The sequence below is a fragment of the Eptatretus burgeri genome, chromosome 10 (genome assembly GCF_056783735.1).
Source record: "Eptatretus burgeri isolate ZD-2024b chromosome 10, Ebu_testis_v1, whole genome shotgun sequence".
NCBI classification, from domain to species: Eukaryota; Metazoa; Chordata; class Myxini; order Myxiniformes; family Myxinidae; genus Eptatretus; species Eptatretus burgeri.
In genome coordinates this window covers 102,163,453-102,178,803 of record NC_140970.1, presented here as the reverse complement: position 1 = coordinate 102,178,803, position 15,351 = coordinate 102,163,453, and the positions used below count along the sequence as shown (strand labels likewise).

At 44.3% G+C, this 15,351-nt stretch overlaps 1 protein-coding gene across 1 annotated transcript in view; it reads right to left on the bottom strand.

Moving 5' to 3' along the window:
* LOC147019320 (lipoprotein lipase-like) overlaps window positions 1-1,406 on the bottom strand; it is a 157,304-nt gene extending 155,898 nt beyond the window's left edge. The window contains exon 1 of the mRNA XM_085899717.1: window positions 1,388-1,406. The gene's annotated coding sequence lies outside the window, so the exon portion shown is untranslated. The remainder of the gene's footprint in view (window positions 1-1,387) is intronic.
* Window positions 1,407-15,351: the final 13,945 nt, after the last annotated feature.

The following is a 15,351-nucleotide window of genomic DNA, read 5'->3' as shown; positions in this document are numbered from 1 at the left end:
TTCTCATCGGGTCTGTATCACATATGCCAGGAGGTTTCAGCAAACGGCTACCGCAGTTGGTGGTGTCCTTGTGAGTTTGTGACTGCACGGATTCAGGTTTAACTGAGCCTCCATTGTACAATCACGGTCACACTGACCACAACTCGTTCAGCCACCGTTTACTCTTCTACTTGAACGACTATACCATGTTCTGTACGTTTTCAAAGGTCGCATTCAAATGGGTCAAGTGCCAAATCGTATGCATTTTATGACAGCAGTGCAAAGGTTGAACTCAGGTAATTTGGAAGTGGTTCCATTTTCAGGTCGTTTATTTTAACCTTCTTTTTGCTCCTCCTTTTTACGAGAAGTAGTGTTATGATGTTGTAAAAAAATAAATTAAAAATAAAACAGGATTATACGACATGTCTGACTTGTTTCTGTTGTCATATAAAAAGTTTATGATGTGGTGTGACTCTTTCAGACGGACAACCCTTTTGGGTGGTGGTACATTGATGATGAATTGATGAATTCCTCTGCAAATGAAACACCATGACAGTTGATAGCTGGGCAGAGATTCAAACCCAGGGGAGACATCTCAGAGACATGTTTGAATACCTCCTGGCTATCCTACCAGCCCATTGCATCTGAAATGAGCAAAACCATGCTGTGGTTACATGAAGCTGAATGTAACTATCCGCAAGGGTTGAGTCTGCTCTTGTGAAGTTTGTTCACGTTACCGAAAGAATATATATATATATATATATATATATATATATATATATATATATATATATATATATATATATATATATACACATATACGAATATTACTCTATGCCATAGAAAGCCAAATATGTAGAATTTATTACGGAATTGTTGAATGAGTGTTCCAGCATTCATTCCAAGTGCCTTTTTGGCACGAGGGATCTGCAGAACACCTGATTGCAAGTTTCTATGCAATGCAAAGGCCTCATGCAATAATTGTTCAGGATGTGCAACTCACACACCCTTCAGGTTTTAGAGGTGACATGAGGCATTCTGAGCAAATTATAAACTCTTTCCAAGACACCAGCATCTAGAACACCCAAAAAAAACACACTGATTACATTCTTTACCAATCCATTACAATGCCATGTTTGTCACAAAATAAGAGGAATTAAGTAATTGTTCGACACCTTCAAGCAGGTTCTTCCATTTGCTATGCTGCAAAGCTCCTTAACCTGAGGAGAGGAATGGCTTATGGCCCCAGAAGACGTTACCAAGCTACTGCATCAATCAGAGTCCTGCCAAGAAGTGGACTTCACAGGATAATGATGCCTGTTCAGGACCCATATATTCACAATCCAGACCTCAACCAAAATCTACAGAAACTGTTTCAAGCTGCCGAGAGTACTGCAAACACACTCACTGGACGTCGCGGGATAAGTGTCAATGCTGTCTTGAGGAGTCTCTGTGATGAAGGGATCCATGCTCATTGTCCTGTTCAGCGTTCAAGACCTGCACCGCGACACATCCGACACACGCTTGCAAGGGTTAAATCCGCATGTCCGATGGACATGGAGGCAATGGGCAAGTGTTATGTTCAGTGATGAATCCAGGTTTCTCCTTGAAAGGCAAGGATGGGTGTTGTACAGAATATGCAATGAGTGATATGCCCCAGTCTGTGTCGAGGAAGCCACACATTTTGGACGTAGAAGTATCTTAATGTGGGGTGGCATTCCAAAAACCTTTCACACCAACCTTCTCTATATCCATGGCTGCAATCTGACAGCAGATCAAAACATTCATGAGATCTTACAGCAACATGTGTTTCCCATCCTGCAACGTGGTCCAGAAATGGTCTTTATGAACGATAATGTTCCTGCTCACAGGGCCGTCAAACAAAAAAAAAGTTATTTTTAATGCCAATGTTATTGTTATGATACCCTGGCCTGCCGTCTCACCAGATTTAATTCCAATTGAACATTTCTGGGATATCAATGATTGGTGCGTTCAAACCTGGCCAAGACAGCCATGCACCCTTGATGAGCTGGAATAGGATCCAATTTGGGGGTGGAATGCCATTCCTCAATGTTGGATTTGAGTGCTCATATGGTCAATGCAAGTTCGGCGCAACACAGTGATTACTGCTGGAGGTGGAGATACCCCGGTATTGAGATTGTTACTTCCACGTTGGATCTATACATGAAAACATTTGCCGCAACACAGCATTACATGATGTCACAATGAAATGGGCATGTAATCATTCAGCGTTTATCTCCGTCAGAGGTTTGGCCTCATCTGTGTCGAATACATCACATGAACAACTAGAGAGTTCATAGAACATGATACCACACACTGTGTTGAAGGATATACAGTACTGTCCCTCAATATTAATAAAATGAAGATTTCAATGATTGTTTAAAAAAAAAAATCCAAAAGTTTAGTGCTATCGTAGTAGTCCAGAAGCAGTCCCGAACACCACCCACAATACACCACTACATTGAACCTTTATTTAAATTGAAGTACAGTAGGCCTCCTGCAAAACGGGAGGTTCTTGGAAATATGATGACGTGTGTACTTCAGTGTTCAAGAATGTCATTAAATTTAAATAAAATAAAGATTGTCGAAAACTGATAAGACGGACAGATGGACGGACATGAACCAATCGTCTATTTTCGCTTCATGTACGTGGAGTAACAATCGCGTGAGTGTTTGTTTTTTCATGCCGAATTTAATGTCTGTACATATCCCTATCTGTGGATGACCATGCTGTTCCACTTAATTTATCAGTCATTGAGTGATGGAGTTTTTAATTAAGCTTGAGCAACGCGTGGTCATTAAATGTTTGTACAAGAGAGAATGCACTGCAATGCAACTCCATGGTTGCTGTGTTCGGGGAAGATTCCCCTCGTTATATCACAGTGACCAAATGACAGGGAATCGATTGAAGATAACCCAGGTCTGGATGACCCTCGGACACGACCAGTCGAGAAACAACCTCTGCTGGAAAAAAAAAAATCTCGAAATGTCTGATCGCCGAATCAAGGTTGCAGAACTTGAAAAACAGTTTGCTATTCATGTTTGAAGCATCAAAACCATTATCAATGAACATCTTGACATGTCAAAGGTTCCTGCCAGATGGGTTCCTCAAAACCTCAGTGCTCAACATTGTCACCGGAGAATGGAGTCCATCAAAGAGTTGTAGGAGTTTTGATCAGTGCTGATCCAGTGAAGATTTTGCTACGTCTGGTTACTCGTGGTGAGATTATGGATCACCAATGGAACTCTGAAACAAAGACCTGACTCAATGCAGCCGAAGCATGGGACATCACTCCTGATGAAGTTCTGCACCCAGTCCTCCATCGATGAGATTGAATGGCTCGCGTTGGATCTGAATTTCCATCTAGTATTCCACTAGTAGGTTGGATCTGAATCCGGACCTGAACCAAAATCGAATCGGCTTGTTCCTGTCACCTAAACAACTCGTCCACCGAGTTTTGTCATAACTCGTCTGCAACTTTTTGAGATCTTATGCAAAATCCTCATTAGCCCCATCTCTCAACGGTGAAGAATCAGTGAAAAATTAAATAATACTCATATCCGGACCCAGATTTTCACCAAAATCGAATTGATTCGTCCTTGTTACACACCCAACCTGTCCACCGAGTTTTGCACAACTTTTTGAGATATCATGCTATATATTGGCTCTAGACCCATCACTTCATGGTGAAGAATCACTGTTAAAAAATTCTCTGATCAGGATCAGATTCTTCACGAAAATTGAATCAATTCGTCCTCGTCACACACCGAATTTGTCGACCAAATTTTGTCCGAATCCGTCCACAACTTTTTGAGATATCCTGCTCACAGACAGACAATCAAACAGGGGTGAAAACAACCTCCGTCAACCTTCGGTGATGGAGGTAATAAAGTTGAAAACCTCTTGTTTGTAAATGTACACCTGAGTTGGAAAATACATTTGAACGCCCCTCATTCTGTTCATTTTTAACACTTTTTTTCTCTAATTAAATGTTGGACAAGACTGTTCTCTTTCCTTCGTAAGTTAGAAATTGTCTCCCTAGACTAATGAAAAAAAAAAACTGCTGCAACTTAGCAAACACAGGTTCATGGAACTGACTTGCGGAGATCCAACTTCATTCACTAAGCAAATGGTTGGTACGTGTATTTGCTTTACTTTATTATCGGGGCAACATTTGAAGGACTGTGTTGCAACAGCCAAGGCCTTTCACCTACAATTGAATTAATTTGTGGTTTTACTATCAATGCAGAAATTAATCTACTTCCCTTAATTGTATTGCCTTCTCAAAAGGCCAAGGTTTGTTGCTATTTACATGTAATTGCGACCATAAATATCATTGCCGTTGTTGCTGTTTGCGGTTTGTTGTTTGCTGTGCCATGATGCCAGCTCTCGGGGAGGGTAGGGGAGAGGGATGCACTTTGGTATCTACGTCTTCCTTTTGTGAAAGGAGTGTGGCTGGGAATTGAACCGGGATCATGCCCCCCCCCCCCCATCTCAGGGAAATACAGCACTGTGAGAGGAGCTGTTCAGAAGAATTATCTGCGAAATACAACGGTACATATCCATATTGACCTCCAAAGCCAGTTCTGACTGGGCATCCTGCATTGTGCAGTCTTTCCTTTGCACACCTGAATTTTACCTACCCACAAGGTCTTCAATTGCGGCTTGATGGAGTACTGCTCTTGCTTCTGGGTTGGCACCTCTGCCTCACACCGTGCTCAGCTTGATGCCATGGAAACCAAGGTCTTCAAAATCATTGGAATCTCCAATGATGAAGCTGAGTCGATGGGCCAATCACTTTCACAACGCAGGCAGGTCGGTGGTCTGTCTTCTCTCGTCTCCTTTCTGCTCCTGCGTCCTCTGCTCTTTCCGTGCTTTGCACCAACCTCCACCCCTCAGGTTTCTGCAGAGTCCATGCGGTCCATCAGCAAACCTCTTCTGGTAGAACTCCAAAAATCCAGGATCACCACTCACCTCCACTCATTTGTTCCTCATTTTCCCCACCTGAGGAACCAACTTTCACATCCTCTTCAATCTCATCCTTCCATCCAGGGCTTCAAGAAAGATGTTCATCACGATCCCAGATTACCCCCCATCCAGAACCATTCTCTTTTCTACCCTCGTTATTCTCTGCTAAATACAACAAGTACATATCTAAGTTTACTCTACCGGTTGAAAGTTTCAGAACACCCCCATTTTTCCAGTTTTCACTGAAGTTTAAGCAGTTCAAATCCAGTGAACAATCTGAAATGGTACAAAGCTGAGCGGTTAACTGCCAGAGGTTAAAAAACAAGGTTTAGGTTACCAAAAACTGAAAAATGATGTAAATTTCAGAGTTGTTAAAAAAGGCCCTTTTCAGGGAACAAGTAATGGGTTTGCAACTGCAGCTGTTCTGCAGCAATGGAAGTAAATTAAGCCTTGAAAGTTGATGCAAACAATTCCTACAGGTGTCGCAACTTTTGTTAATTAGTTACAAACCCTGTGTCTGTATAAAAGCAGTGTTGGAACAGACTGTGTTGCTGCACCCTCTGTAGGATTATTTGAACAATATTGCACTGCAGGAAGTAGTATATTGCTATCATAATGCTGAGAAAAAGACAATTAACAAAGGAAGACACAGAGCATTATAAACCTAAAAAGTATAGGTCTTTCCTTTGGAGAAATTGCAAAGTAAGCCAAGGTGTCAGTGAGTACAGTTTCCTACACCATCAAAAGGCACTTGGAAACTGGAGGAAACTCTGACAGGAAGAGGTCTGGCAGACCCAAAGCCACAACACAATCAGAAGACAAGTTTCTGAGAGTCAACAGCTTGCGTGATAGGCGGCTCACAAGACAGCAGCTTAACACTGGTCAAAGTAAGGAAGTCTCAGTTTCAACTGTGAAGAGAAGACTTCGGGCTGCAGGTTTGACAGGTCGAGTGGCAGTAAGAAAGCCATTGCAAAGATGGCAAAATAAGAAAAAGAGGCTTGCCTGGGCCATGAAGCACCGCCAGTGGACTACTGACAACTGGAAGGTCTTATGGACCGATGAATGAAAATTTGAAATCTTCGGTTCATCACGCAGGGATTTTGTACGCCGCAGAATCGGCGAAAAGATGGTTCCTCAGTGTGTGACACCAACTGTCAAACATGGAGGAGGAAGCGTGATGATCTGGGGCTCTTTTGCTGGATCCAGAGTCAGTGACTTGCACAGAGTGACTGGCACCCTAAACCAAAATGGCTACCACAGCATTTTGCAGCTTCATGCAATATCTCTGGTCTACACCTAGTTGGTCAGGGGTTCATCCTACAGCACGATAACAACCCAAAACATACCTCCAGGCTGTGTCAGAACTACCTTAGAAGAAAAGAACAAGATGGTAGGCTTCAAATCATGGAATGGCCAGCACAGTTTCCAGACTTAAACCCCATCGAGCTGGTTTGGGATGAACTGGACAGAAGGGTGAAACCAAAGCAACCGACAAGTGCAACACATTTGTGGGAACTTCTGCAACAGTGTTGGGAAGAACTTTCCGAACAATAGTTGATTTCCATTGTGGAAAGAATGCCACGAGTATGTTCGGCTGTTATATCTGCAAAAGGTGGCTACTTTGATGAGTCAAAAATTTAGATTAAATTGTTCAAAAAAACGATTCCATGATTTATTTTTATCTGCAATTATTTATTTGTTCTATGCTTTAATTTCAGAGTCCATTGAAACATTAAACTGATTAAATTTCAGAAAAAATTGGAATAATGGGGGTGTTCTAAAACTTTACACTGGTAGAGCACCTCCAAAGGCAATCTCAACTGGGCATCCTCCATCATGCAGTCTTCCCTTTGGACATCTGAAGAGTTTAGAGAACAAGGCAAACTATATCAAAAGCTTGAGATATGTCTGGATAGATGGCCATTAGCTCTTGTGTGACATTGAGGACCTCCTTCGATTGTTGGGAGAGTTGAAGCAGCATTTCCAAGATCGAGTGACCTGGTCTAAATCTACGTTGGTGATCTGAGATGAGGCCGATGGAGAAGAGGAATGATTCTATGTGAACTGCGATGATGGATTCTGTGACCTTGCTGATGATTGGAAGTAAGCTAATTGGTCTGTAGTTTTGGGGGATCTGTTTTTGCACCTGTTTTATGTAATGTGGTAATATTGGCTGATTTCCAGGCAGATGGAAGATGACTTCTGGCAAATGATCGGGTGAAAAGGGGAGAGAGAGAGAGAGACAGAGAGAGAGAGACAGAGAGACAGAGAGACAGAGAGACAGGGGGAGACGGGGACAGAGGGGTTGGAGACAATATTTGGAGGCAAACAGAATTGAGGCGTTCAGCTTTCTCACGAGCGGAGTTGGCTGTGGTGTCATTTGATGATAGAGGGAGAGGGGATGGAAGGGGAGCAAACACCACAGCCAGACTTAACAAGCTGCCACCAGATATTAGAGGAGGGAGACAAGTTTGAAAGTTCAATACTGAGGTTGGACAGAATATTTCTGGTTCTCCTGAAAGTGGACACACACTTGTTGCGGCCTTTGTGGAATGATCTGAGATTGCCTTCGGCTGGGTTTGCTTTCTAGGAAGAGAAGGCAAGTTGGTTCAGAGCAGCTGTCTCACCACAGGATTCGGTGTTCAAGGCAGGAAGAAGGGTGGGATAACTGAAGATGTAATGAGATGAATCTGTGCATGAGAGAGAGCAGAATTCTGAGGAAGAATTCCCAGGCTGAGTTAATATCAGGAACAGAAGATATACGAGACAGTCCTGAAGAGAGATTGCTGCTTGCAGTCCCAGCAAATCTGCCTGAATGAAATGCCGGACTCGTCGGCGCTGAGGCAGCTCTCTGAGACTAGCCAGAGAAATGTTTCCTCTCACAAACATCTGATCAGATGAACCAATTGGAGCAAAGGAAGAGCAGGAGACAATTGCGGGGAAGTTTTTCATCACCAAGTACAGAAGGGAGGATTTGCCCCTGGAGAAATCAGGGTTTGAAAGTTCACAGATTGAGTCAGTGTTGTGGAGTCAAAGATGTCCTTTACTTCTTATTCTTCTTGCGTATGGCAGCTTGGCTGCCGGGTAGCCATCATTTTGTTGGAGCGCGACTTTGCCGCTGATGCTGTGACCTAATACCAGCATGCTGGTACTCATTTCACCGACCTCGGAAGGATGACAGGCTGAGTCAACCCCACTTGGTGTTAATTCAGCGGTCAAAGGGACTCAAACTCAGGACCCTAAGATCCCAAGTCAACCACCTTAATCATTCAGCCAACACCAGGCTTAAGTTCTTTGCTAAAGTCCCATGGCTGGTGAGACAGGTACCAACAGCCAGCGAAGTTGCATGGTGACAATTAATATCAGCACATATGAGGAAGAGAGAGTTGGGATGAGTGGTAAAAAGTTGGTCCATGCTTTCTGAGAGGGAGAGAGAGAGATGTTGATGGAGTCATCACTGGAGGACGACACAACACACAGACAAACAAGAGGTTGGAGCGGAGGGGAAGTCGCAGGCAAAGGTACTCCTTGGAGTTGAGAGGTGTAATATCAGTATATGGACAGTGAGAAATTGAGTTATTGATTTAAAATGCAACTGCACCACCAGGACGGGATTCGGGCCCATCAATTCAGAGGAGACAATAGGCCAGGAGTGACACTATGGAGTCATGGATGTCGTGTGGGAAGAATGACTGTTAAACAGATGATGTCTGGTTTATCAGCGTTGGCCTGGATTGAGAAATCTGTCAGGTTGGAGTGGAGGCCTCGGATTACTGAGGTCCACACAGTGAGGGGCCTGGTGTTGGCTTAGTGGTTAAGGTGGCTGGCCTGGGACCTTAGAGTCCAAAGTTTGAGTCCCTGTCGAGCGAAGAATTAACAACAGGTGGGGTTGACTCAGCCTGTCATCCTTCCAAGGTTGGTGAAATGAGTACCAGTGTACTGGGGTAACAACCATTAGGGGTAACCTGCGTCTGAGTGGCAACCCGTCCAGGACTGAACTCCTTGCCAATGAAACTGCCTTGGCAGCCCTATGTGCCTTTATGACATGAAAGGAATGGTTTTTTTTGTTGTTGCACAGTGAAGGACGGGGGAGAAGGCGTTGTGAGGGGTGCAGGATGGGAGGGCTGGGATGGTGAGGGATGGGTGGGAGGCTGAGGGTGTGGGATGGGGTGGAGATGGGAGAATGTGGGATGAGGAGGAAGCTGAGAGGGCGTGGGAAAAGGGGGCAGCTGAGAGGGAGGGTTGTGGTGGTGTGGTGAGGTGGCATAGTGAAGGGGAAGCTTCGAGAGGGTGGGATGAGAGGGAAGCTTTGAGAGGATGGGGTGAGGGGGAACGCACCAACGCAGAAAGAGGAGACATGAAGTGGAGGGATTCCGAATAGGGAGGCACATAAAGGGGTGGGGTTGGAAGCACGTGGGGTTGTAGGAAATGTGTGTGGGGGGGGGGGGGTACTGACACGGAGGGGTTTGACACCATAAAATAATATGAAGGCGAATTGATTGTTATGAGCAGACAGCCTCTGCAAACTGGACTTCTGAAGAGGTCTGACAATAAAGTTCCAGGACTGATGTTTTTTTCTCGACAGGTGACAGTTTGATGGGAGAATGGACGTGAATGATGATGTGCAGTCTGGATGCCCAATGATTGCCAAAGAGAACGAAAATGTTGAAAGGGTGAGAATGTTGATCAGATCAGACCGACATCTGAAACTCTAATGAAAGGAACTCATTTCGCAGACAGAAGAGATCCACAGAGCCATGACCAATGAGCTAAATGGCCTTTCAGACAAAGACTTCCAAAGGTGCTTTGAAGCATGGCAGTGACGTTGGCAAGTGTGTATAGACTCCCAGGGAGATTACTTTGAAGGAAACCACTAAACATATATTATTGGTACGTATGCAATAAAATTTTTGATTGCTTTAATCCTGGAACTTTATTGTCGGACCTCGTATATATGGCGCGAGGTAGCTGGCATGACAAATTTACATCTTCCTTTACATTTGGTATTACATCTTATAGCTGGTACTACATCTTCCTCTATCTTCTTCATAATATAATGGAACCTTCTCAAAACTATGTTATAGAGTATGATATGTTGTGATCAATAAAATTTCTTCCAAAAATGACATATGATAAAGTGCATTTCTAAGATTATGCCACAGCACATTGTCCGCCGAAGCTGAGCGAGAAGGGTACTCCGGGTGGGAGTGCCCACTCGTGATTCTAATGCAGAAACGCATCTATTTCATTAGCTAACGTGTATGTAAGCATCTATTAAGCAAAACAACATTTAAAAAATACAACGCATCAATGTTTGGGTATTCCTTTGATTAAAACCTTTGCATTATTTCCAGGTTTTAGCCATACTAGTTAGGTATACTTACAAATTGTAAGCAATAACGAACCGTGATTCCACATTGTCTTGCGTCGCTCACTTGCATTTTTTTCTCTTTGTATAAAATTATTTTATATTTTCATCTACGGACGCTTTCCAACGGTTCTGTATTTTTTCCCAGTGTATCAGCTTTGATGTCCGTCGGCATGCAAAATTTTAGCTTTCCACATCACGCGGAAGGTACCGAACATTAGTATCAGTCAGTCGGTGAGTGAATCAGTGAGTGGTTACAATGAGCTTCATATGTTAGATGAGAATAAAGGAGAGTATTTGAATCCGCTCATGTCTCCTGGCAGTGTCCCGTGTCTCACACAAAGGTTGTGAGGCCATGGTCTCGTTATGCAACCCCCCCAAACCCCTTTTGCAATCATATCCTCTTTGTAAAAATCCCTCAACACTCATTCCATCTCCTGTGGGTGGGTGAGGCACCCCCACTGTCAAACTCACTCTATCCCACTATTCTCAGACCTTTACTTGGTGTATAATGATTCTGTGCACATTGGGATCTCATCCCCGAGCAAGATCTATCAAATTAGCTCTCTAGCTACCTCTGCTGTCATGTACAAATCTTTCAGCCTACTTTGTCAAATCTGAAAGCCTTAATCGCCTTCAACTGCCAAAACCAAATAGTCATGGGCTACTGCCGCACGTCACATCTGGGTAAACACAATGTACTTTACTCACCGCTCAATGTTTCCTAAGAGCTGCTGAAACATCTCTGGAGGTCGCCTTTTACATTGCATTCACTGAACAAACCAATTCTGTCTGATGCGATGTATCCAATCGTCTGGTCAGATAGTGTACCAATCTCATCATAATTTAATTGAGAATTCCATTGTAGATTAACATACTTCTCTTCGCTGACACCATCAATTGAGAAAAACTTTCCTCCACAGACCAATTCCTTGTTTTTGGTGCATATAATCAAACTGATCCAAAGATGCCTCCATATTATCTTCTCCATTATGTGTCTCACATGGCATGCCATGCTTCAGCGAGCTCGCTTGCACCATTCCCTGTGTTGGACAATTGTCGACCCACAACTGCTGCACAAGGGACTCGAACCCAATTTCGTGTGGCAGTTCAGAACTCGCATCCAATCCATGCCACATGTACTCCTCTATCAGATTCTTCTGCACTTGTACCTTTTCCTGCACATGGCAGATTCTTTCTCCAAATTTGTTTTTAAGCACCTTCATTCACTTAATAAACTCCAAACATCTGCATGCTTAGTTGTCTGCGCAACTCCAGCCGTAGCTGTTCAACCTGATCCTGTTCAGATCCTTTGCTCCTTTTACAGTAATTCTCAAGCCTACAGCCCACATTTCCTTTTCTGGTTTTTAGCTCAGTCTCCACTTTTCTACTCTACCATCATCTTTTTAACCACCTGCTCTGTCATGTCCCATATTTAGCTCCACACGGAGTTCATCAATATTTTCACGTTTCTTCCACTTTACCTTGGCAATATCAGCACCGACATTCTTCCTCATATCTGCATTTACAAACTCTGCAGATATAGGGATGAATGTTGGTGAGTGGAAACATCCACTCCCCAAGGTGAGCGGCCAGTGGGGTTTGGGGAGGACGGGGAAGAGGTTGGGTACGTTTATCTGTCGGGGCTGCTATATGCGTCATTCTTAAGATCCAAGTTTTTGCAATAAAATCCTTCACTTTGTAACATTCTGAAACTAAATTTTTACCTCTGCCGTCGAAGGTGGGAGGAGGTAACGTTGTCACCTCTGTCTATCTGTTTGTTCATCTGTGAACGGGATATCTCAGAAAGTTGTGGACGGATTCGGTCAAACTTTGGGGGACAGGTTGGCTGTGTGACAAGGACGAATTCAATTTTGGTGAAGATCTGAAAGTTCTTTAAGTGATGCGTCACCATTCAGAGATTGGACCAAAAACAAGATATAGCAAGAGATCTCAAAACCTTACGGACGGATTCAGGCGAAACTTGGTGGACGTGTTGGGTGTGTGACAAGAACAAGCCGATTCAATTTGGGTTCATGTCAAGATGCAGATCCGACCAATCAATGGGATACAAAAGGTAAACTGTTCAGCCTGGTGGAGGTGTGCGCTCTACCGAGTGCCCTTAGAGTACACATCGTTTCCCTCAACATCTGACCCACATTGAGACTATGGCTGCCTCTCTTTGCATCACTTACTGCCTGGAATTGTCCTCTGCTGTTGGTATCAGCTCCAAATACCTGCATCTGATCTCCTTTGACTGTATCATGTAATATGTGCCGTCCGTATTCGAGCAATTCGAGTGTTCTATTCACCCTCTCATTTTCCCAAGGTCATCTGCCATCTGCTTGGAAATCTGCTAACATCACTGCCCTGCATAAAAAAGGTGCAAAAACAGATCCCTGTAACTATAGACCAATCAGCCTTCTCCCAATCATCAGCAAGGTTATGGAATCCATCATCGCTTCAGACATGAAATCCTTCCTCTTCTCCAATGGCTTGATTTCCAATCATCAATTTGGTTTCAGACCAGGTCACTCTACCCTAGATATGCTGCTACTGCTCTCCCATCATTGGATGGAGGTCCTCAATGCCAGACAGGAAATCAGAGCCGTATCCCTGGACATATCACGTGCTTTTGACACAGTCTGGCACCCTGCCCTACTCACCAAACTCTCTTCCCATGGTATTCAAGGCCATCTCCACTCATGGCTCGCAGACTTCCTCTCCTGTCGCAGTCAACGTGTGGCCCTAAATGGAGTTCTTTCATCCCCTCTTCCTGTGCAGGCTGGAGTTCCTCAAGGTAGCGTTCTGGGCCCTGTTCTTTTTCTGGTTTTCATCAATGATCTCTCGGACTCTCTGGAAAATCCTCTATTTCTCTTTGCCGATGACTCCACCCTCTGCCGTACCATCTGTCATCCCTCAGACCGGCAAGCAGCAGCTTCTTCGCTCACTGCAGATCTGGATAAAATCACAAACTGGTCCAACACGTGGAACATGTCTTTCAATCCAGACAAATCTCACACTCTCACTATGTCTCTTCGAAAGGACCGTTTACAAAACCCCCCATCCACTTTCTCAACAATCCTCTGGAAGAAGTCTTTTCTTTCAAGCTTCTGGGTCTCACTATCTGCCATGACCTTTCCTGGGAAAGTCACATTTCCAACCTCGCCTCAAAAGCCAGTCGCCGACTGGGAATCCTCCGTCGTGCAAAGTCCTTCCTCGGCCCTCTTGAGCTCCTGACCACTTACAAAGCTTTTGTCCGTAGCCTGATGGAGTACTGCTCTCCCCTCTGGGCTGGTGCTCCTGCCTCCCACCTTTCTCGACTTCACGCTGTCGAAACCAGGGCTTTTAAGATCATCGGCATCTCCCGCAATGAAGCTGAGTCTTTGGGCCTCTCACTCAATCACCGCAGGTTGGTCGGTGGTCTTTCTGTCTTCTACCGACTCCTCTCCAGCCTTGCCCCCCTGCTCTCTCTGTGATTTCTCCCAACCACATTTCCACAGGGCGCTCAAGGTCCGCCAACAACCCCCTTCTGGTAAAACTACCAAAATCACGAATCACTGCTCATCTTCACTCTTTCATTCCTCTTTTTCCCGCCTTTGGAATAAACTTCCTCACTCTATTCTTTCCCATTCTTCCCTCCAGGCTTTCAAAACAGCTGTTCACCACCACCTCTTATCTTCCCCCATCCAAATCCTCGATCTTTTCTACCCCCGATAATCCACCCAAGCCCACTTCCTTCAATTCTCCTGCTTTCCTTCCTGAAAGTCCCTTTAATGTCCATCTTCCCCTCGCCATGTTCCCCGTCCCATCCCCATCCCTCTCCCTTCCACAGTTCACCTGTGTCTGTTCCCCAATGTTTTGTCCCTTCCACTCCCGCCCCTCTTGTCTCATGCCTCCTTGCTGTGAGTTGTGTGTTCGCTCTCATAAGAGCCTCGACCAAGGTATACAAAAAAAAAAAAAAAAAAAAAAAAAAAAAAAATGGATTGAAAATTACAATTGCACAAAATTTGGTGGAAATATGTTTCTCAATCTCGCTCCGATATCACTCCGTTTCGAATTTCATTGCAACTGTTGCAAGTTTCAAATGTCACTAAACCCAACACTTTGGCTATAATTCCATTTAAGGCAACTACGTTTGAAATCCTACACTCATTACAGGGCTTTGTCACAAGCCCCAACTTGAAGGCAGTAATATGCAAGCAATTCAAGAACAATAATAAAGAAGGGATGCATCATAGCAGCAGTCCACTGAGGTAGATGAACTGCCTGAGCTACGCTGACCTACATATCTATCCTTACCAGATTCCAGTTTCATCGATATCTTCCATGATGTGGAAACACCCTATTTCTCAACATTTTAGAGTGGATGTGGTGAAGAAAGGCTCTCTGGGCAGTCAGAACAGAAATGGACCTTTTCCCAAAAATGAGGAGAACCGTTGAATATCTGTGGAGTGTTATTTTCAAAAAAGCCAGAGAATGGAGAAAACTCCGACGCCAATCGTCCATCTATTCACCCTCATCGGACAGCTTCTATATCGCTTCTGCTGCGGCCTTTTCAACCCTTGCAGTCGCTCCTTTGCCAAGAAGGAGGGATTTCACAAGTGGTGGAGGTTAAACCCTCGAGGATCTGAGTATAAACAAAGTCCAGGTCATGATGAGGCATCCGTGAAGTGGAAAGAGATGAGTATTTGCTTGGAAAGAGGAGCAACGATAGATCATGACAACTAACTTGATTGAAAGCGATGTGGCAAAGTGGCACGCCATGCTCAAGCGCAGTGTCGCGTCCACGCCGATCAACACCGACGCTGGACGGGTAGACCGAACTGGCTGTTACTGACTTGGACACGTCCGATTAATGGCGGCTTTGCGTGCGTGGGATCACAAGAAGCACACGTGAACCTTAATCCAATTGAAAGGGTTTTGTTTCCCAACCAAATTAATTATCATGGGATGGTGGAATCATGACGGAGGAGTTGGGTGATGGGTTTGGGAGAAAGGAGAAACAGAATTC